The following is a 22,826-nucleotide window of genomic DNA, read 5'->3' on the forward strand; positions in this document are numbered from 1 at the left end:
AGGATGATATCTGGAATCATTAGATAAGAAGCAATGCTTACCACATCTTTTGGCACATGTATAAACAGATTATTACAGTTAGTTGCCCTTGTCCTCTCAAAGCCTCTTGAAGATTCTTTCAGACTTCCTTTTACCCATGATGCTTTTGAGGAATTTTTACAGCTGAAAGAGGAGATTGATGGTATCACTCTCAGTGCTCAGCAAGGAGATGATTGGAGTCTTATTTGGAAAGGGCATGATTATACCTCTAAGAGATTTTATAAGTTGCATTTAGGTTCATTGCAGCCGCCAAGGCCTTTTTGGTGGATTTGGAAAGCTAAGTGTGGAATGAAGATTAAGGTTTTCATGTGGATGCTTTTTAGCAATCGCCTAAATAGAAGAAATATGTTGACAGGAAAAGTTGTGGTCTACCCGGCCCATGCAGATCTATCATGTGGCTTCTGTTCTTTATAGCACAAGGAAACTCTTATTTATCTCTTTTTTTACTACTTGGAATCTCCTGGAACATGATTTTGGAATTCTTTCAGATGCTCATTGGCCCAATTGAGGTTTCGACACCAAGAATTTCTAGAAATTTGTTCATAGGTTGCTGGCATATATGGAAGCAACGAAATGGGAAGATTTTCAACAATATTGATCCAACTTGAATTCTTGGTTTACGACTTTTATGATCAAAATTCTTCTACATATGTGTAGAATAAATGATACTCTCAAAATTTTAGTTTATCCCTGGTTACATAGTTTGTAAGTTTTGATGAGAAGGTACTTAGCCCGTTAGTCCATCACCTAACAAAAACACACAGGATTTTTTGCCTATAGTTGCCATGGAAGTATTACAACAATGTACAATATATTGCGATATACAATGCTACTGCTACGGTTTTAAATTTTATGGTAAGAAAGTTTTCTTATATTGCCATGATATACTATTGTTGCAGCAATTCGATTTTTGTTGCAACAGAAAAATTAAGGGTTATTCCAACGTGATAAAAGCACGTAGAGAAATATATGGTGGAATAGGCTGGATATATAGTGCTCGACGTCTGGTAGTGTCACCTTTCTCCTCCACACCAACCAGAGGAAAGTCGGAAAGTACTAGTCCTCAAGTAATTAATCCACTCTCCCACCAGATTAATGTATTTATCGATTTGTAATGGATCCTTAGCTTTTTTTAAACAAAATCATCGACTCGATTAAATTGTGTTACTCAAAAGATGCTCGATCTTATGCAGAGTAAACATGCAAAATCATCCAGAGGCTACTGTAACTTAATCAGGATATCTTGCCGTTAAATAACAAATCATAAATTCATGTTGTACGTGATTCAAATCTTTCTTGGAACTTTGCACTGAACTATATGGGCCACGCTTCCTAGTGTAAAATTTAGGAACGTCATCAGAAAAAACATATAAATTATCATTATATTCTGTTTCAAATCGATATGTCGTATATAGTTGTCATCAAAAGAATTAAGCCCATGCACAAAGCTACATCATCAATAATCATAATCCAGTTGATCATATTGCATATAAATATGAAACATTGGATCAAGAGTCACTTTTTCACATTTCTTAGAGCAGGTACAATAACATGTTATAAGCAAGCCATAAACATATTTTAAAAAGATGATAGAGGGGAGAGAAGAGAAGTAGGTTACTAATTTGTAGCCAGCTGTAGCACGGACTTCAAAACACAATGTGTGTATGGCATGTGGGACCATATATTAATATTTTGTAGGTAACTATTGTATGAATTGGCTATTAGATTGACTATAGATGAATTGGAGCTAATAGTTGGCTATACTAAATAACTTGCTCTTAGTGGTCTCTTACCTTCCATTTCAACTTTAATTAGTACATACTTACGTACATTTGTTAGTGGCCCAGTCTAGAAATTTTTTTATTAAATAAACCTCTTTAGCAAGTAATTTTTATTACTAAACTATTAGGCAAAATTTTTCTAAAACGAAACCTTTTGGCATGGTGTGGTAAGACAACGTTGTCATGTGGTCTGTTCAACGTGGCATGGCATGGCAAGCCGTTCCGCTACGCCAATGTTGGTGGCTTGGCCAAAAGGTTCATATCATGGAAATATTTTCCCGGAGGTTTACTAATAAAATCATTTATTAAAAATGTTTAAGAAATAAAAAATTTCCGCAGTCTACTGGATAGCTCTAGTGGGTCGGTGGTTAGCCTCCAACATATTGGTTGCTTGACATATATTTCTGGGTTAAGTGTCATTATATTATGTGGAAATTAAAAATATATACCTACCAAAATATCTAAATAAAGAACATATATACGACGTATGCACAGTTAGATGTTTTCGAGGTCCACTATGCTTGTATCGTGTTAATGAGTCCAGTTCTATACTATGTGTAGAGTAATGGTGCCAATCAAAATAGAGTTTAACACACCTACCAAATAGGGGGTGAATGTTAGGTATATCAAAAATCCAAATTTTTTTTGCAGAATTCAATGATCAGATTAAAAACTTATCAGTCTGATCATCGTTGTTTAACCAGTCTGATGGTCGTTTATACTATAGTTGGAGGACCGCCAACCCTCTCTTCTGACCGCAATGACACTAGTTAGATCATTGGGATCCTGTAGAACACCGATTGACAGAACCGGAAGATGTAGATTGACAACCTCTTGACTTTTATTCATCATCTAGTGTCTACCAATTGCACCTACAACACTCCTTAGAAAACTTTCGAACTAAAATCATAATCTAGGCTAAACCCTAATTTTCTCTCATTTATGACTCATAAAAAAAACACGTTCAGGGCCTACCCCTTTGTACCTATTTATACGCTCAATGTGGTTGTGCAAAGCCTATGTGTAGTACAAATTAGGACTCCCACTCTCGTCAGAAACCCTTTCTTAACTAAAGCCAACTTATATTTATATCTTTCCATATGCGGACTTCCTTCTGAATTTAACTTATCTCAATCTCCATACGCACATGCATAATCTCTCTTGTTTGCCGTATGGAAACTTTATCATCGTGTGCATTATCCTCTAGCCTTTAATATCCCGCATGATCTCGTGGTCCCTGTACATTGTACATTGACTACTTCCTACCCAACTCCGATCCCTCAATGACAATACTCCACTAGAACAGAATCAATTATCTCTAACGGGATTAAAGTATCATCTCTATCGGGCAAGACCCCCGTCACTAAGCAAAAGTTAGTGATATGAGAAAATATCTTAATCGGGCATCCGACCGTCACGGATGACACTTATCTCAATCGGACCTAGATTATGGTCCATCACACATGACTCTAATCTCTAACAGGCCATAATTATAGCCCGTCATAGAAGACCCTCATCTATGAGGGGCCTAGATTATGGCTCATCATAGATGAGTATAATCCGAAAGAAATAAATTTTATCATCTGTGTGCCTTTGGTCAGCTCTGACGGGCATTTGGTTTGCCTTTGGCCTCACTCGTGTATCTTCCGGATAGGTCACCCATCTAGGAATTACTCTAGGCTAAGCACGCTTAACATCATAGTTCTTTGAAGATTGCTTTCGAGAAAGAAATTGTAATTTGTTGGTATAAATATTCTATTAATTCTATTAACCCCTAGACCAAGATGTCACATTCTAGTATCCCCAATTCATATACATTCATTCATAAACACAACCATTAATATATTTAACACAACCACATTAATATAAATTTTTACTTTGGTCTTTTTGCTATATAACATTTTTTGAACAATTTGAATTTGAATTTAAAAATATGATAACTTCAAACAATATTTCAAATACTAAATGATTTCAACTGAAAATTCATCAACAACGAAGATGTATAATCAAGATTTATAACTTTTATTTTGGTCATTTTGTCCATCTGACAAAGTGATAGTAACTTTTATTTTTGTCATTTTGGTTATTTTGGTCAGTTTGTTTGAAGTTGTCATAACTTGATGCCCGATTGAGATATGTAATGTTATCTCAATCGAGCCTAAACTATGGCCTGTCACTGATTGGTGTCATCTGTGACGGGCCTAAGTTTTATGTCCTTCTAACAGATGACTCATCTATGACGGCCCACTGATTGCAGGCATGTTAGAGCCTATTACGGATGGAAGGCTCTGTACTAGTGCTCCTCCGAGGCCCAAGCAATACCTACAGATGCAACAGTTGAAAAACCCATATGTCAAATACAAGTTCATCGAACTTGACTCACTTTAGCATAACAACAATACCTATATGTATAGGAACAATCTTGAAGTCAAATCCTCGAAGAATAAACCCAAAACCGAAAAGATTATTCAAACCAGGGACTGAACAACACTTGTCAGTCAAGCCTTGCGGTCTGACCGCCATGGTCAACACATCACAAAATTACTTATTCATAATGTATTACAAACCGTCAATTGTTCACCATAAAAAATTACAAAACAACTCCTTAATCCTACTTGAATTTAATTTCCAACTACTTTGCTCTCTACATAATCCCACAGAGTTAAAAGTAATGCAGTTGACCTAACAATTCACTCTTGTTTCTATCAGCCATTACAAAGTGTGGTGAGTCCTGGCCTTATATATTCTCTAATGTGGCCAATTTTCATTTTAGTACAACCTTTCAACGTGCAGATTCACAAAGAGTTTAGAACCTGACAAGGCATAGCTGTGCATTAATTCAATACATCTGCACCCGTCTCCTTCCCTTAGTTAGCTTCCCGTGCCTTTTTATCCATTTCAGTTCTCAGATGTGAGCTGTCACAAATGATCTTGCTTGGAATGGGAGACAATGGGAACCATGTCTACGGGATATGACATCTGGGAAATGCTGGAACGAAATTTGCATCCCACATGTTATACAAGCATCATATATACCAGAAGAGATGTGTTTATCTTGATGTTCGTTTCGTAGAAACAGATATCGAACATATGAGTGCAGAGGAGACGAACTGATGATTTCGAGCTAGGCTAGCATTTTCAATGTCCTGTTAATAGTCATAGATTTGAACTCATATCCTCACTTTGTGACATGTTAGGATAAGAATTTGAGTAACCCCTTAAACGGGTGCAATCACATTGCGTAGCTCCCGAATTCCTAGAATTTACATTATTTTCACCTCAAAGTAATAAACAGAAAAAGAAACAGTTGCCCTGACTGTCAAGAGCTCAAACAATAGAAGTTACCTACAAAATGAGTTCGCCAAATCTGCCATTTGTTGAAGCACGAACATTGCAGCTCAGCAAGCAAGACCGGGTGTTCCATTTCATGGAGTATTACAGGGTCAGGGATGATTCAATGATTCCATGGTTCCATCTTATGATTTCTTTCTAATATGCTTCTTGGTTGGAGTTTCAAACCATTTGTTCGAAACCTACTTGTTGTATTAGCAAATTATATGAATTGATTCATACAGGTAGCCATTTTCAAATCTGGTTGTATTAGTATTGTTCAATGCAAATCTTGTGTCCCTTCACACAATTTGGCTCCTAATTTGGTAGAACTGGGATCACACGCCCACAAGGAGATCAAGTTGCACAGATTTCTCATTATTTCAGAGTCTACTAAACGCTTAATTTAATTGAGTGTCCAACATCTGAACATCAGACTTAACTAGTTGAAAGATATAGATGGTCGATATTTTCAGTTTTAATAAGTTTTGTAAACAATGTTGTCTTCTATTTCAATGTTGTTAAAGCAGACACGTCCAGCTCTTATGTTTGTCAGAGGGCCAATGGCTAGCTGTTCTTTTAGCGGAAATACTACCAGACATTTACTCAGTAGTGCAATTTTATATGAAGAAGAAAAAGTAATTACAAAATAGATGACAAGAGCTAAGCACCTCCACTCCGAAAATCAAATGTTGTGTAACCAGTCCGAAACTAAAATCTAAGAACTGTCATTCATTCTATACATATGCAAAAGAATATCCATCCTGAAGGCACTCAACCAAGTTTAGAAAGAAGGATCAACATTTTGAAAGATGTTTCCATTGCGTTGTTTCCATATATGCCAACAATCTATAAAACAAATTTCCAATAAACCGTTCCGTCTGAACCTCAATCTGTCTAAAACCAACATTTGATAGAACTCCAAAGAGGTATTCCATAAAATTCCAGGATTTTGCAAGCACCTCCCTTTGTTGCAGGGAACAAAGAACAATAAAGCTCTAATTGTCCCCTTGCTGATCGGATAGAATTAGACCATCAATTTCCTCTTTAAGCTCTAAGAATTTAATATAGGCAAAATAAGCACCAGTCCCTAGCGGGTGGAGTTCGGCTTTACGTTTTGAATTTAAAAATGGGTGTTTCTCACCATTCTACTGCCTTGTTTTTCATTATTTTTACTAAAATGGTGTCTAAAAGCCCTAGCTAAAAGGTTGTCACTACATGGTTCAATATGTGAGTGAGTAACCACTTCCCAGGGCCTCTCGTTCCAACATCCACATGTTTGAGCGTCAGGCAAACAGGCAATGTAACAACATAGAAAATGCAAATTAATGAAATCATTGTTGATATCTCCGGAGTGAAAATGCTCGAGAAGTATTGTTTATATATACCATTCCTTGTTGGTTGATCCCCTACATGGAGATAACACTTTTAATGTCTTTCATATCGTTGTAGATATGTAAGATAGAAATAAGAGCCTTTTTACTCTTCTTGAAAAAGTACTTTAAGGTACTATACTTTTTAGTATAAAAAATGTGGTAACAATAAAAAGTATGGTACCTTAAGGTACCAAAAATTTGTACTAAAATTCATAGTACCTTGATATACTTTTTAAGATTGTAAGAAAGCCCTAGAAATAAATATTATGGGTGAACTCTACAAGCTCAGTTCGTAGGGCTGGGGAACCATTGGTTTCATACCTTTGCAAGCAAGTAATTACCATACATCCTGCAGACATATTGATGTAATTGTACTACTTGTTTTTGGATCTCTCACAAATACAAATCTCATAGGCTGTGCTTTGCTGTTTTACGAAGGATGAAAAATTATGTAATTTTCTTTAGCTATTTAATACTATAAACAATAAAAGTATCTACTATAATAATAAAAATATACTTTACAAAGGTGAGTGATGCACTCTTATATATATATTTTTGCAAAAATTATATCACTTACACATACGGGAAGTGTGAGTGCAAAAGCCAAGAACAAAGCTGGCCAAAAGAATGCAGCCTATTACTTTAATTAATTTATTTCACAAAACATTTACAAGTTGATACAATGAAATTTGTAATATGGTGAAATGATCAGTCAATCCTACATAAAAATAGTATGATCATCAGTCAATCGTTCATAAAATTTATTATGGTCTTCATACTTTACAGACATAGTTATAGCTTTCCTTTGTAGCGTTTCCTTATGGATAGATGGAAGCTGAGTGAAATAAGTAGATGAAAATTAGGTTAATATATTTTTTTAAAGCAGCTTATAAGTATGAAAAATTTGTAAAAAAAATACACCGTTTAACCGTTTGAGAAAGTTAGCCCTATTTTTGTGGTCATCTCTCTTTCTATTAGAAAAACCAAATTACTGTATGGCAAGTGTGTGTATATATATAAGCTCACTCGACTCATACAAACGGACATCATCAGGCACATGTCTGAGTGCAAGCAATAGTACAGTCATAAACTCTACATCTTTCCATGTAGAAACTTCCAAAGGGATACAAATTCTGTGTTGACTCAATAAGCCAATTTATTGGAATGATAGGAAGGAGGATTAAAAATTTAATTGTCAAATGTTTGTGGTACGAAGTCTACAAAAATGTGGGTATATTGTTCCGTTCAGCGACAACTGACAAATTATGCTTTTCGCTGATTCCTGCACATCCGAAAGTATGACAAATATCTCAGTGAAGTGTAAGACGAAGTAGATTTTGGACTTGGTCTCACTTTTCTGATTTCATGTAGTTCTCTGCTTTTACTGTCTCTAATCTAATATATTTAGTAATATGCATATATGCTTAGTAGTTCACCTTCTGGTTTATTAAAACAAAGCATCATACGACGGTAACCGTCATGGACGGGGAAGCAAAACCTTAAGAATGTGTTTGGTTACTCGTATTGTCTTAGCTTGACCCATCTCTCTTATCCAGGCTAAGTATGTCTAGCTACGAGAGTACATATGCAGCTATTTGATTGCTTGCATCAGTATAGCCTGACTGACCGTAAGATTATGTTTGGTTACTTGTATTGGAGATACGGTCGAGTACAGAGTTTGTTTGGTTGATTGCATTTACTATTTGTATGGATAACTATTATATACTATTGGTTAAGATGATCAATTTACGAAGAAGAATTCTATTATAGACAAAAGTACATATATAAAAATGACATTAAAGGATATATCATTTAATTAAATCTTGTATTTTTTTAATCATTTACACAATCAAATCCATCGGTCACTGTTCAGCAATAGCAATAGCAACAGCTTCATCAGAAAATTCACGGTGGGGAAATAATCACTTCAACCGCAACAATTGCCTCGTGTCTGCGTCGGAGACGAGCTCGGAGGTGAACCAGGAGTTGAGCTCGGAGATGGCGAGGACAGCGCAGACGACGACCTAGCGCGAGGCCGGCGGTGACGAGGGCTGGGCGCGCAGGAGGCGAGACGGCCGGGCGCGAGGACAGCGACGAAGACCTGGCGCGAGGCCGGCGGAGATGACGGCGGGGTGCGCGGGAGGCGAGACGGCCGGGCGCGAGGAAGGCGGCGACGACGGCCAGATGCAAGGGAGGCGCGAGGACGACGGCGACGATGATCGGGTGTGAGGGTGGCAGCGACGATGGCCAGGTGCGAGCGAGGCGAGACGGCCGTGCACGCGTGGGGGAGCTCGACCCAGATCTGGTGCGAGGACGGCGGCGACGACGGCCGGGCGCGAGGGCGGCAGCGATGGTGACCGCGCGAGAGGGCCATGGCGGCGACTGGCGTGCACGAATGGGGCCGAGGAAGGTGAGGCGTGCGCGGCCCCTCTCACGCCCCTGCACCCGCGCGTCGCCGCCTGCACCCGGGCGTCCCGGCCCCTGTACACGCGCAGCGTGGACGAGGAGAAACGCTCGATCCCCGAGCGTTTCTGTTGGGCCTGGCTGAGGAGGTTATTTTGCATGCACTAGGCCAGGCCCTGAGAGTCATGCAGTCAACCAAACACATACTATTTGTACAAGACGACGTGAGACAGACTTTATACAGACAACCAAACACACCCTAAACGGACGGGTTGATCGAAATCATAGTTGATCGAAATCATAGGACTTTGCTCAAGACCACCAAAACACACATGGTTTCATGTTTGTCTACTCCACTGAGCCATTTTAATGGTTTAGAAGTAGCACCGTTGGAACAATATTGTTGAATTACTAGTATGGCCCTCGAGAAAAATTTGTGTTCTACTTGGTACTCTATCTGTTATCTGTTATATATTAGTAAGAGCAACTCCACCAGCTCTCTATCTAAACTTGCCATCTCTTTTTTTTTAGGCAAATTCTAAAAAAACCGCATCCAATAGTTTGGTATTTGGGTTCCCAAATTTTAGCAACTTGCAATATCCTCTCGTTTGTGCGCATCTATGAGAGTCCAGATTTCACTTGCCATCCAAGAAGTACGATGCTAGGTTTCTCTCACGCCTTTGTCTGAAAAATTCACGTGCGCTTCGTTCTTCCTTTCTGTCCGCTGTCCCGTTGCTGCCCAGTAGCCGAGCCGCCGCCCACTGGTGTTCCGCCGTTGCCGCCGCCAAGGTCCGTTTCTGATCGCCGCCGGCCGCTGCACCCCGCGCCAGCTCGCCCGTCGCCCACGGCCGTCGACCGTGCCGCACCCTCGCATCGCCCTGGCCGCGTGGCCGCCGCCCGCGTCGCGACACCGCGCCCACCGGCTCGCAGTAGGAGGAGAGTTGAGCAGCAGCATCAGCAGGTGCCAGCGATTCCGGGGAGGCCATTGCTGTTCCACAACTCGTCGAGCCCTGCACATCTGCAGCTCATCTGTGTGGGAAGTCGGTACCTTCCAAGTGGGAGGATGCAGAGAAGTTTCTGAGGCAGGCGTCGTTCCTGGTTTCGTTAGCTTTAGTTTTGTTTTGTGTTTTTGATGTGATTTCTGTAGTTCCTTCAGATGTCATGTGTATTCAAAGTTTCAGTTGTTTGTCCTGAATTTGACAAAAATACAGTGTTGGGCCGGGCGGCGCGGGGTCGCGGCACGACACGGGTGGTGCGGCATGGCGTGGGGCGATGAGAGCGATGGCAATCTGCTATCTCCCTCAACTTTCAATGGTTTTGATGACTAAATCTATTTTTGCCAAGTGAAATATATCCCTAACTGTTGGAGATAAAATAATTTTTTCTTTGCCATATTATTTATAAACTTGCTAAAACACCATATTTGGAAAACTATTTTTGCCTAACTGTTAGAGTTGAATTAACTAGCCTTATATTCATCAAACAATAAAAGGACAGTTTATATAAATGTTCAGCCTATTAGCATCCATATTGTTAGGGAGAGCCTTAGAGTACCTCTAAGAGATGTTTAAAATTGATCTCTAAAACCAAATTTTGGAAATTAGACTTGAAAATATATCTCCAACAGCTTACCAAATTCATTCCTAATATTTATTCATGCCTAAAATTACCTCAATTGTATCCTAAATTTGGGGCAAAAATATGGGTTCCTAATACAATTTATTCATTTGTAGATTTATGTTGAACGAGTATGTAATTTTTATGCTTAATATTTTTTAGATGAATCCAATACAAGTTTTTGAATAACAAAATATTAGCATTCTCTTAGAGATGCTCTTACTTGTTAAACAGAGGGAGTAATAATTTTTCTAATAATTTTTAAAAATTATAATGTGATTTATTATAACTAATTTTTGGGTGGATTTACTGTGAAGCATTGTTGTTTTGGTGACTACCGCCTACGGCCCTAGCCGGTAGTGGTTCAATCAAACCTATATTTATATGCTAAAATGCTTTGAATTTTTACGTGGACATTCCAAAGAAATAGCTGATTAATCAACTTTCAAATACCAATAGATGATAATCTACAAGTTAAGTTTACCACCTCTATCCTTTCCTGTTAGCTTCTTAGCTGTAGCTAAAATCTAAAGTTTGAAATTTAATATTATATCTGATTTTAAGGTGTTCTTATTATAGTTTATTTTTTTACATTGTTTTTCAAATTGCTAAGAACACAAATAAAAATTTTAGTCATAAATTATATTATATGTTTTTTATAGTTTTCCAACAAGGAACTAATTTTTAGTTATGGCCCTATTAAATATTAAAAAAATTAATGTTCTTACCGTAGGAAAACTTCCATGTCCTTTTATACTCCCTCCGGTTTGATTTTAATTGACGCCGTTGACTTTTTATCTACGTTTGACCCATTGTCTTATTTAAAAATTATATAATCATTGATTATTTTGTTATGATTTGATTTATTACTAAAATAAATTTAAGTATGATTTATAATGTATTTTTCAAAATAATTTTAAAAAATATAAAGGGTCAATCGTAAATCAAAAAGTCAGTTGTGTCAATTAAAAAAATCGGAGGGAGTATACGATAACAAGCATATCACATTTTCTTTTTCTATTCAAATATTCATAAGAAGAAATCAATTTCTTAATTATGTGATAATAAGCTTAATATTATAATTCAATATGAAAATAAATATAAGGTTTGAAAATAAGAATATAGTTACTTTTATATTTTAAAATTCAAAACAAAATAACACCGGCCATTTTTTAGAGTCAAGAGGGAGAAAAATGTAGGCATGGTGGATTTACACAAGACCTATTGGTTAAGGAGACAGAGCAAACCAATGAATTCGACATACTTTCTTCTACAGATAGCCCCACTGTCAGTATGTAGCTCTGCGCAAAAGTAAATAGCGCTGATCTATTGTGATTTGGCACTCATTTTTTCATTAAGATGTTAAAACTCGGTGCAACATTCAATGCCGCAAAGGTCCTGGCCAATGAGATTTCAGCCCTGTCGATTTTTTTTAAATAAGTACGTGTCCATTGTTAATCTTTTTTGCGTGCAATGGCGCAGTTTGGCAATGTGCATGAGCCTCACGGGCTGGCTTCACAACAGAAGATCCACAAATTAGCCAAGCTGGCTTGTGCCGTGAGAAGGCTCTGGAAGAAGTGGGGCTAACAACGCTGAAACTGTTGACACTACGACCTCCCGTACGCCTCCCATTTCCATTATGGTGAGAACTCAACCACAGCAGCACCCAGAATCATATCAGCCATGGTTTCAAATTTATTCCCATGCTTTGTTGCCTTGTAAGAAACTGGGAGTTAAGAACCTGAAGAAGACTATGTAAGTGTAAACTAGCACAAAGTGTATATTTATATCATGCTCACGTTATACCACTGGCCCACTGGGCGATCCACAGATATGCAGTTCAAAATAAGAGTTGGTGAGATGGGTCCTATAGTTCAATTTGCCATGGGGTGTACCAGCATCATGTGGTTGTAATTTAATTAATTCGGCCGATGCAATGTTAAATACTGATAATCAGTTTGAAAAATAAGACAAATACTACTACTGTAACGTTTTCCCTTTGGCTTATGGTTATAAGCCAAATTTTAAATTTTTAACCTTATATTTGAAGTTAATTTTGGGGTTTTTTCGTCGTACTTTATTTTTTGGCCTTTGCTTTTAGATCAATAGAAACAATTATATAATAGTTTTGTTCATAAATTATTTTTTCATTTGCAAATATACTGTTTGGCTTGAAAGAACCAAACAATCAGCCACTACATATATTATACTCAAAGGCTTCAAGTTAAATTGCATGTATTTAAACAAGTTATTAAACTTTTGGTACATTCAACGCATTTTCATATTTTTGCCTATTTTAAGCATTGGAAAAACAGTATATCAACTATTAAAAAACAATTGGTGGCTTAAGCATTTACATACACATTCTTAGTGATGAAAAGAAGTGGCGCAAGAGATAAAATATAGTAAAAGAATCCTTAAAATTATTTATATTTTATATTTTAACTTATAAACATAAGCACGACAAGGGGTATTAACATCGAGTCAGAGCTGCTCTGTTCGACATAAAAGATCTTTGACACACAGCTGTCTAGAGTCTCTAGGCTCTGTTGTAGAAACGTATGCACTCTCTGGCCTCTTGCTGCTTCTCTCCTACTCCCTCCATTTAACAAAAAACCAACTTTTTGGTTTTTGTGTTGAGTGTTTGACCATTTATCTTATTTAAAAAATTTTTAAGGAATTTTTTAAAAAAATTAGTCACACATAAATTACTATTCATGTTTTATCATCTAATAAAAATAAAATTATAAATTATAATTTTTTTTTAATAAAACGAAGAGTATCTGAAAAGTAAAAAGTTGATTTGTTTTGGGACAGAGGGAGTATAATATATTTCTCTTGAACCCTAATCATGGCAGAATTCCACAAGCTTGGATCATCTAGTTTGCTGATGGATCGGGTTTAGTAAACAGGTGATCATTCAGATTTTACTACATATTTGCAAAAAAAAATTAATTTATAAATAAAACTTATAGAAACGCTACTCTACCACTCATTTTCTCCAAGGCTTCCTTCCCCACGTGAGTGCCGCATGCTCCTTCGCCGCTGGTGCTGCCTCCTCAGTGCCCAAACCTCTGCACCGCCGGTGCTGCCTTCCTTGCACGCCCGTGTATCTCCCCTCTGCACCATTGTTTTCCTCCTCCACGGACTTTGCTACCACAGATGATTTTCAACTGTGCTAGAGGGGGCTTCACCACCGCCGCCAATCTCCGTTAGCGCTCTCCCCTCCAGCGCCTTTGCTGCACTGTCTCGTCGCACAACGTCAATGAACTGGTATCATCTACCACCTCCGTTTTATAATGCAAGATGTTTGATTTTTTTGGTTGCAATGTTTGACCATACGTCTTATTCAAAAATTTAGTACAAATATAAAAAATATCAAGTCATGCTTAAAATTCTTTTGATAATAAAGTAAGTCACAAGCAAAATAAATGATATTTTCATTATTTTTTGAATAAGACAAAAGGAAAAATATTGCAAGCAAAAAAATCAAACATCTTATATTATGAAACGGAGGGAGTAGATCATAATTTTTATCTTGTTTGAATGGGATACCATTATGTAGTCAGGCTTTACAATTTTTGTATGTGTGTTCTTAGCAATCTAAAGCAGACAATAAATAATAAACTATGATAAAAAATTTCCAAAATATAGTCTAAATTTAAGGTTAAAAATTTATTTTTTTTTTGTCTATTATCATAAACAAAACCGAAAAGATGGGGCTGAAAGTGAATATGTGATAGTCTAACATTGGACATAAATTGTTTGTGCCCTGGTTATAGATGCATCTAGACTGACAAGGAAAATATTTATAAAATAAATCTTTTAATCATATAATTTTAAAACTAAACTACTAGGAAATCTATTTCCATAAATGAACATTTTCGTCATATCAACAGAGATGACATGGACATGTTATAAAGTTGCCACGTCAGGACAATTGATATGTCAATATAGAGCCCGTGGTGGTCAGACGTTGGGCTGGTCAAGTGGGTGTTGACGTGGAAGTGTTGACTATCCACATAGTGAATGTACACAATCTATAATTGCCCTGAAAAATATTTATAGATGATCAATAATATTATGCATATTGTCTTAAACAAGAACGGATACCGGAAAATACGAAAGATTTTTAACGAACAACGAAGATGGTGGCTATATTGTGACAAATGAAATATTTTCTTCTGAATGTCTCATGTTCGAGGGATGTTGTCACATGGCAGCAAGTTTTGAAACTACATTTTGGACGCTCGGACCATTCAGGGATACCTAACGGATTGTTCCTCCAATCGAAGCCAGCAGATTGTATGTGGCGTTTGTACTCCATCAATGCATGAATGAATTGGGTTATCGATTCGGGTTGTGTTACCCTCCCACCAAAGAAACGTACTCTCACTGTATCCGATCCACTTTTTGAAACCTACGATTTCGTTAGAATAGATCGCACATAAAAGACACACAAGTAAGTGGTATTGTATAGATAATGAAATGAACTTACCACAATTGAAGTCGTTGTCAATTATGTGTGGACAAACAAAGCATCTTTATCCTAGAGTTCTATGTTTTACCGATCTAATAACCTGACAATGTTCACCACAATGACATTCAGGACGCTCTCGCCACATTGGTAGTCTGTAGGATTTACCTGCCAATCTAATGCTTCTAGCGTGGCACCGACGATATTTCCCCTACCACGTGAGGCGGGCTGGCATGGCACCGTCACGCCACTGAGCCTCGCGTGGCAAGCTCAGCCAACTGCCCCTGGCACCTTAGCACACAGTAGACTAGTTGAGCGCCGATGACTGCAGTGGGATGGCTTGCACAGTAGACCAATTGACCTGGCGTGGCAACTTTACTTGCCCATGCCATCTCAGCTGGCCTGGCGAAAATATTCATTTCTAGAAATAGTTTTCTCGATAGTTTGGTTTTAAAACTATTTGCTTAAAAGGTTTATTTAATAAAAAATTCACTGACCAATTGATTGCATTTGGATCAATTCAAGCGAAGAAGACGAGAGAACTAGATTCCATTGTGATGCTTGTAGTCCTGCTTGCCCGGCATGTAGAACCTGAGTGGAATTTCAGAGAAATGAACATATCAACTGCTGATGTGCACATTCCTCATTACGTATGCCTCCCATTTCCATTGGTGCCCCAGCATACTCGGACTTGAATGTTGGGAGCTTAGACACAAAATGAGATTTCATTGGACTGACTGTATGATCTTTGAACATGATCATAACAAATGTTTGTTTTTGTCAACTTCTAGTATAAATGGCATGCATTGCTTTTGCATGCCCATTTGTAAAAAAAATAGAAGGATTTTATAGTACTTGCGACGTAACTAGTGGTACAAAAGATGGTGCAACATGAGCTTTTGATCTGTGAGTGACAATGCATGTATGGAAAGGAAATATTGTAATCGATGATATTGGTGTAATTATAATGATATTTGAATGACAAATGTATTTCGTGTGCATACCTTCCGAGTTTTTAAAGTATGGAGAGATATTTTCCTTATTATAGATGCATACGTACGCTTACTCTTATACTGTTAGTTGGTATAGGAGGCCATTCTCTATGGAAAATATTGGATGGAAGAGAAATCTATGATCTGTTGTATTCTGTTGTATATTGCACTGACCCTCGTGGGTATATTTATAGGGTATATAGGAGATAGAAAATTGGAGTACAAGATAAATATTCTATCGTATATCTCTAGAATTTTATCTTTATCTCTAGAATTTCTATTGGACTCTGTTATCTCTAACCATATGTATCCATATCTCTAACATCCCCCTCAGTCGTAATGGGAGCAAAGCGAACGATTGCGACTGGATTTGAAATCTTGGGTTTCACCATCTTTTCTTCTTTGTTTCTCCATCATCATTGTATCTCTGATGGATAGTCCTCCACTTTGGTGACCGTGTCTCCTTCCGTGTCGTTTCGGTCCTTCACCTTGGTGACTGCGTCCCCTTCTGTGTTATCTCTTGTCTCTCTCCTCTATTCCCTCCCGCAGTCATAGCGGGAGTGTCATGGACAATAGCGATGACACGAACGCTTTTGACTGGAGTTGTCGACGATGATTTGTTGTAATGTTTGTCGAGGTAGTCGATCATGTGGTAGCCGTGGTCGTTGTAGACATGGTAGTTGATGTAGCCGCATATAGCCGAAGGCGAAAAAAATTGGAGACGGAGCTGCAATCGTAGATGAGGCACCTTGCAGATGTCAGAGGATGCCGTTGAAAGCGTCTTTGCATATGTCAGAGGATGCCCTTGGGTAATCTTGCATATTTCAGAGAACGTTGTTGACGTCGGGTCAGCAATTTTTGGTTGTACTCCGTACGTCACGTAGGAGGTCACCACCGTAGTGATGCCAGGTTGATGCAGTCTTTGTCCGTCGTAGATGACGTGGTCGATACCGTCGTCCATGAAGCGTCTTGTAGAGATTTCTGTCAGAGGACGCGAGATGAATGTCCATCGTTGTGGACGAAGCGCCGTCGTGTTGTTTCCATGTTGATGCAGACCATTGGCGGTGTTACTTCAATGCATGTTGATTGCGGACGTGGAGACCGTTGGTTGCTTGATGTAGTGCTTGCTTGTTAGTTGATTGATGTCGCCGCACCTCTGCTTCTGTCGCTAGAATTTGGGGATTTTGTAGTGAGAAGAAACTAATCTAATCTAATCTATATATGATATATGGTGGCTAAAAAGAAATTGATCTAATACTAATTATTGGAGAAAATCTAATCTATGAATAATCTGTAGAGACTAGATAGCTACTTAAAACACAAAATACATGCACAGTATCGTGTTTCTGTGCTGAAAACTGAAGATGCATGGTCGTCGTCCTCGCCGCCGCCTTGCCGTTGATTTTCAGATCGGAACGATATTGCTGCCGGCCGAAGGCTCGATGTGCTGCCATGCGTTTGCTGATCGATGGCAGTGCATATTGATGAGATGGATGGCTGGCGTCCTCGTTGTCAGCCGGAAATCAGTTGATGGGCATGGACTCGAAATCAACGACTAGTGTTGGGATCTAGGCTCGGCGTGCCGGCATGGACTCGAAATCGACGACTAGTGTTGGGATCTAGGCTCTGATACCATGTGGAAAATATTGGATGGGAGAGAAATCTATGATCTGTTGTGATCTGTTGTATATTGCACTAACCCTCGTGGGTATATTTATAGGGTACATAGGAGATAGAAAATTGGAGTACAAGATAAATATTCTATCGTATATCTATAGGATTTTATCTTTATCTCTAGAATTTTCATTGGACTCTGTTATCTCTAACCGTATGTATCCATTTCTCTAATATTCTCATCTTCTATTTTAGGTAGTAATCACCGGAGAAAGAAGTCAGTGGCATGGGTTAGGGTTTGTGCCACACGGAGCGTCATCCGGTCCTGAATGGACGAGCATATATATATATATGTTCCCTCGAGAGTTTAGAATAGTTTCCGCTATGCCAGTATTTAATCTGTCAACCTTTTCAGCTATAGGGCACAACATGGTTTAGGTTAGCTTGGTTGGCGGTCTTCGGATATATACATCTTCTAACCTACTGTCCACTAAATTGAAGTGGATGATATCATATGATTAACTCATACCAAAGGACAGTACGTCAAAGAAGACTCTCCCGGTGGTCTTCTGTGTTCAGTCAGTCGATGAACCTGGAGTGGAGGATATGTAAACGTCATTGAACTTTTCGGTTATGGAACCAATGAACCAGCCAATATGTTGAATCTCATCTCGAAGCTACACACGGTAACTGTGCTGCATGGAGCATTTGGGTTGAGCAAATTGGATGGCAACGTTGTTCATCATTACCGCTAGTCTTTCGAAAATGATTCTTTTCCTGCCTAGTAGTCGCAGGGAGCAGCAGGCATGCGACATTTCCAAAGCTTCCCATTCCCATGTATTCAGCGTCTTATCTTTGTACCATGGAGAAAGTGGACAAATTGACCCCCAGCAAATGTGCCAAAGGAGCAAATGAGCAATGACGATATTGCATGAACTGTTTGCGTTGTACTAGTCGGGAGCCTAGCTAAATCTCGTGCCTAATGTAGATGCAAATCAAACTGAGAAACTACAGCCCATCCCGGATGATGCCTTGGTGATGGGCTGTAACTTACGGCCCGTCAAAACAGTTGTATCGGTGACAGGCCTTGTTGCGGTCATCACTTTTGATTTCTTTGACTGACTTTTTACACGGCCATCACGGATGTGTTTGACTCCAAGTTAACTCGTTCTAGGGTTATCGGAAGGTGAGTCACTCCACGCCCTGCCCCGCCCTGCTTCTCGTCTATTGCACGCTCCAAACCTCAGAGCAGCACACCGTCCATCGCGCCCCCCGCGCTTTGCTTGCCCCGGATCTGAGCCCTCGGCCTTCCATTCGTTTATGTTTTTGCAGGTCGACTTGACTTCGCACATCGTTCGTGACCTGACTTCGCTCAAGGTACGCTTCCCTGTTGGTGCCTGCGATCTGTTCCTCTCGCGGGAGATTCAGCTGGCCGATTCATCACTTTGAAGTTAGTGATGGCTAAATTTTTAGTTTCCCTGAGAGAATTACTAGTTAGATTCTTATTTGTTTCTTATTTTTGTTTTTCTCCAGGCTGTCCCTACTGCAAAAAGGACAAGCACTGGCTAATGAATATGGCATCATGTTTCTTGAAAGAGTTACTCTCCATTGCATTTTACTTGTAGTATTATACTACCAGTAGAAAATGGGTATTTTTGTATTTTATTAATTACTTGATTAGCAGTATTTTGTAATTTTATTTTTTTCAATAAAGATTACAATAAAAAGGACGATATTACCCTTTTAAATTTCTACTGCACCTAATGTTGTTGGTAGTATAATTTAATCACAGCCGTCGGATAAAAATAAATCAACGGTATGGGTTAAATTCTACTTACTAGTAAAATGCACCGGAGTCCGTCACTTTTTAAAACTGTATGTTGCTCGCCTGAACTGTTTCATCTTTTCAGTTTACAGTGAAAAAAATGTTTTGATTTGCCCTTCCAGAGTGCCAAAACGAACCTTAACGTGGAGCAAGTTTTTTTCTCCATTGCACGTGATATTAAGCAGAGGCTTGCTGAGACCAATTCCAAGCCTACGGTCCAGATAACTGTAACTGTATATACTGAATTGTGCCTCAAACACCTTCCTGTACTAGTACTCTTGTTCTGGATGGGCAGTTGTTTGTTTCTTTACTCTGATAACACCGATAATATGAACGATGTAATTCGTGGACGGATGTAAGTTGTCATTTCATCGACAGGGTCCTGAAATTTGGAATGTCTGATTCCATGTCTCGCATAAATGCACCTGCAGATTCTTTGAGCTGTGCCTTTACAAGCTCTGGTCTGGTTGAATTGTAGCTGGGGATTTAATCGCAATAGGGGTTATGTAATTTTCAGCAGTATCAATTCTCAAATCTTTGAGTAACTCGCTTTGGATTAATCTTTCGTGCAAAGGACATGTCTAGCATAATTCTGAGGCTAGCTATTTTTCAAATTATTTTTTTCCCTATTGCTATCGGTGACGGGCCATAACTCCAAACCTATCACGAATGGTATATCTTTGACGGGCCGTAACTTAAAACACATCACGAATGTGGCATCCGTGACGGGCACGAGGTTATAGCCTGTCACGGATGATATATCTCTGACAAGACCGTATGCATAATCAGCTACAAGCTAATGTTTTGGTCCATCATGAATGGCCATAGGCATAATCGGCTACGGCTAAAGTTTTGGCCCGTCAAAGATGCAACCATCGGTGACGTGCGTCACCGATGGTTTTTCTTATCACTGACCACTCATCACTGATCAGTTATCCACTTGTCACAATTATGTCTTTACACTCTTCACAGATAGCGTATACTGTGCTGGTGAGAGTTACCTCAGTTAAGAACTTTAACACCAATAGTTATGACATTGAGATGTTAAAACTTGCTAACAAATTCGATGGCGCTAAGGTTCTAATTCATTATACTAATAAGATTTCAGCACTTCCTATATTCTGCATAAGATCCTAGATTCTTCCTTCATGGCAATTACTTTTGTCTAATACTCCATGGAGTATCTCGCGTAGAGGAAATGCCGGCATCTCGTAGAGTATCTCGATTATTTCTTCTACGAGATGCCGGCCAGTGCATTTGCAGTCTGTGAATGTGCATGAGCCTCACGGGCTGGCTACACAACGGAAGATCCACAAATTAGCCAAACCCGCCTGGCTTACGCCCTGAGAAGTCTCTCCAAGATGTAAGGCCAAACAGGAGTAAAGAACCTGAAGACTATGCAAGTGTAAACTAGCACGAGTGTATGTTTATATCATGGCCACCTTAATTATATCATGATCCACACATATGCAGCACAAAACAAGACTTGGTGAGATGGGCCCTATAGTTCAATTCGCCATGGAGAGTACCAGCATTCTGTGTTTGTAATTTAATTAATTCAGCAGATGCAGTGATAAATTCTGATGCTAAGTTCGAAAAAATAAGATAAATACTATCACCCTCCTCTTTTTGCTTCGGCTTATGGCTATAAGCTAAATTTTAAATTTTTTAACCATAAATTTGGAGGTAATTTTACGGTTTTTTCATTGTAGTCAATTCTTTGGCCTTTGCATTTAGATCACCAAAAACACTAATATAAAAGTTTTATTCACAAATTATTTTTCATTTGCAAATAGATTGTTGGACCTAAAAAAACAAAACATCAACCTCAATATGTACTACACTCAAAAGCTTCAAGTTAAATGACATGTATTTAAACAAGTTATTAAACTTGGAGAAATTCCGTCCAATTTAATATTTTTGCCTATTTTAGGCATAGGAAAAACGGTTTAACAACTATTAAAAAATAATTGACGGGTAAAACTTTTACTGTCGTATTCTGAGGGATATAACGAAAAGGCTAAAATAAACTACAATGAGAAAAATCTCAAAATCAACTCTAACTTTAAGTTCAAAAATTTTGAATTTTGACTTATAAGCATAAGTACAAGTAAAAAGATTATGGGTATTAACATCGAGTCAGAGCTGTTTTGTTCGAGTTAAAACATCTCTGAGAACCAGCTGTCTAGACTCTCGGACCGGTTGTAGAAATGCAATCCTTGGCTTTCTTGCCGCTTCTCTTCCATAATATTTTTCTCTTGAACCCTGATCATGGCAGAATTCCTTGAGCCAGGATCATCTAGTTTGCTGATCGATCAGATTTAGTAAAAGGGTGATTGTTTGGCATATTAGACAAAAAGCTAAACTGTATATTTACAAATAAAAATTAATTTCTGAATAAAACATTTAGAAACTCTGCGCACCGGCTTCCTTCCCCCACCAGCACCGCATGCTCCTTCGCTGGCGGCTCAGCTTGCCCCGCGCCTACGACTAAGTGGATGTTTGGATCCAGTGACTTTTTCGTAGTCTCTTGTCACATTGGATGTTTAGATGTTAATTAGGAGTATTAAATATAGACCGATAATAAAATTAATTACATAAATAAAGGCTATTTTATTAGACAAATTTTTTAAGCCTACTTAATCTACGATTAACAAATGTTTACTGTAGCATCACATTCGCTAATTATAGACTAATTAGGCTCAATAGATCCTACTCACGAAATAGTCTAGAGTATGGGGTGGGTTTTATTAATAGTCTATATTTAATACTTTTAATTAGTGTTCAAGCATTCGATGTGACAGAGACTTAAAAAAAAGACTCTAGATCCAAACACGCCCTAAGCCTCGGCGCAGCTTGCGATGCCTCCCCCCGCGCTTATTGCGGTCCCCTCCTGCTGGAGGAATTGGCCGCCACATGCTGGAGGGGCCTTTGTCGCCACCACCGATCCCCGTCGGCACTCTCCTCTCCACTATGTCCTCCGACGGCGGTAGCAACGATAGAGGCAACGCAGGAGATGGCAATGGCACTCTCCTCTCCACTATGTCCTCCGACGGCGGTAGCAACGATAGAGGCAACGGAGGAGATGGTAATGGCAGTGAAAGAGACACCGTCAACAATAACACTTCATCAACTCAGAGACCAAATACGTTCTCAGGGTATAACCACTCCCTTACTTTTGTGCTAAATATATCTATATTAGATGTTTTTACAGTTACTTGTATATTCATGTTTAGCATATTCACAAGGTCAATATTTTTGAATGTCATGATTAGTATTTTGTTTCTCTAGATTAAAACATGCCGATCAATTACCATATTTCCAACATATGTATTTTGCTACATGTTGCCAGCGCAGGCACAAAATAATTAG

General features: G+C 38.7%; 1 long non-coding RNA gene across 1 annotated transcript; it reads left to right on the forward strand.

The window, feature by feature from the left end:
* Window positions 1-18,776: 18,776 nt before the first annotated feature.
* LOC107305454 lies at window positions 18,777-19,305 on the forward strand. The gene is made up of 3 exons (XR_001551612.1): window positions 18,777-18,815; window positions 18,962-19,006; window positions 19,163-19,305. It is a non-coding gene; the product is annotated as an uncharacterized LOC107305454 (long non-coding RNA).
* Window positions 19,306-22,826: the final 3,521 nt, after the last annotated feature.

The sequence above is a fragment of the Oryza brachyantha genome, chromosome 12 (assembly GCF_000231095.2).
Source record: "Oryza brachyantha chromosome 12, ObraRS2, whole genome shotgun sequence".
Lineage (NCBI taxonomy): Eukaryota > Viridiplantae > Streptophyta > Magnoliopsida > Poales > Poaceae > Oryza > Oryza brachyantha.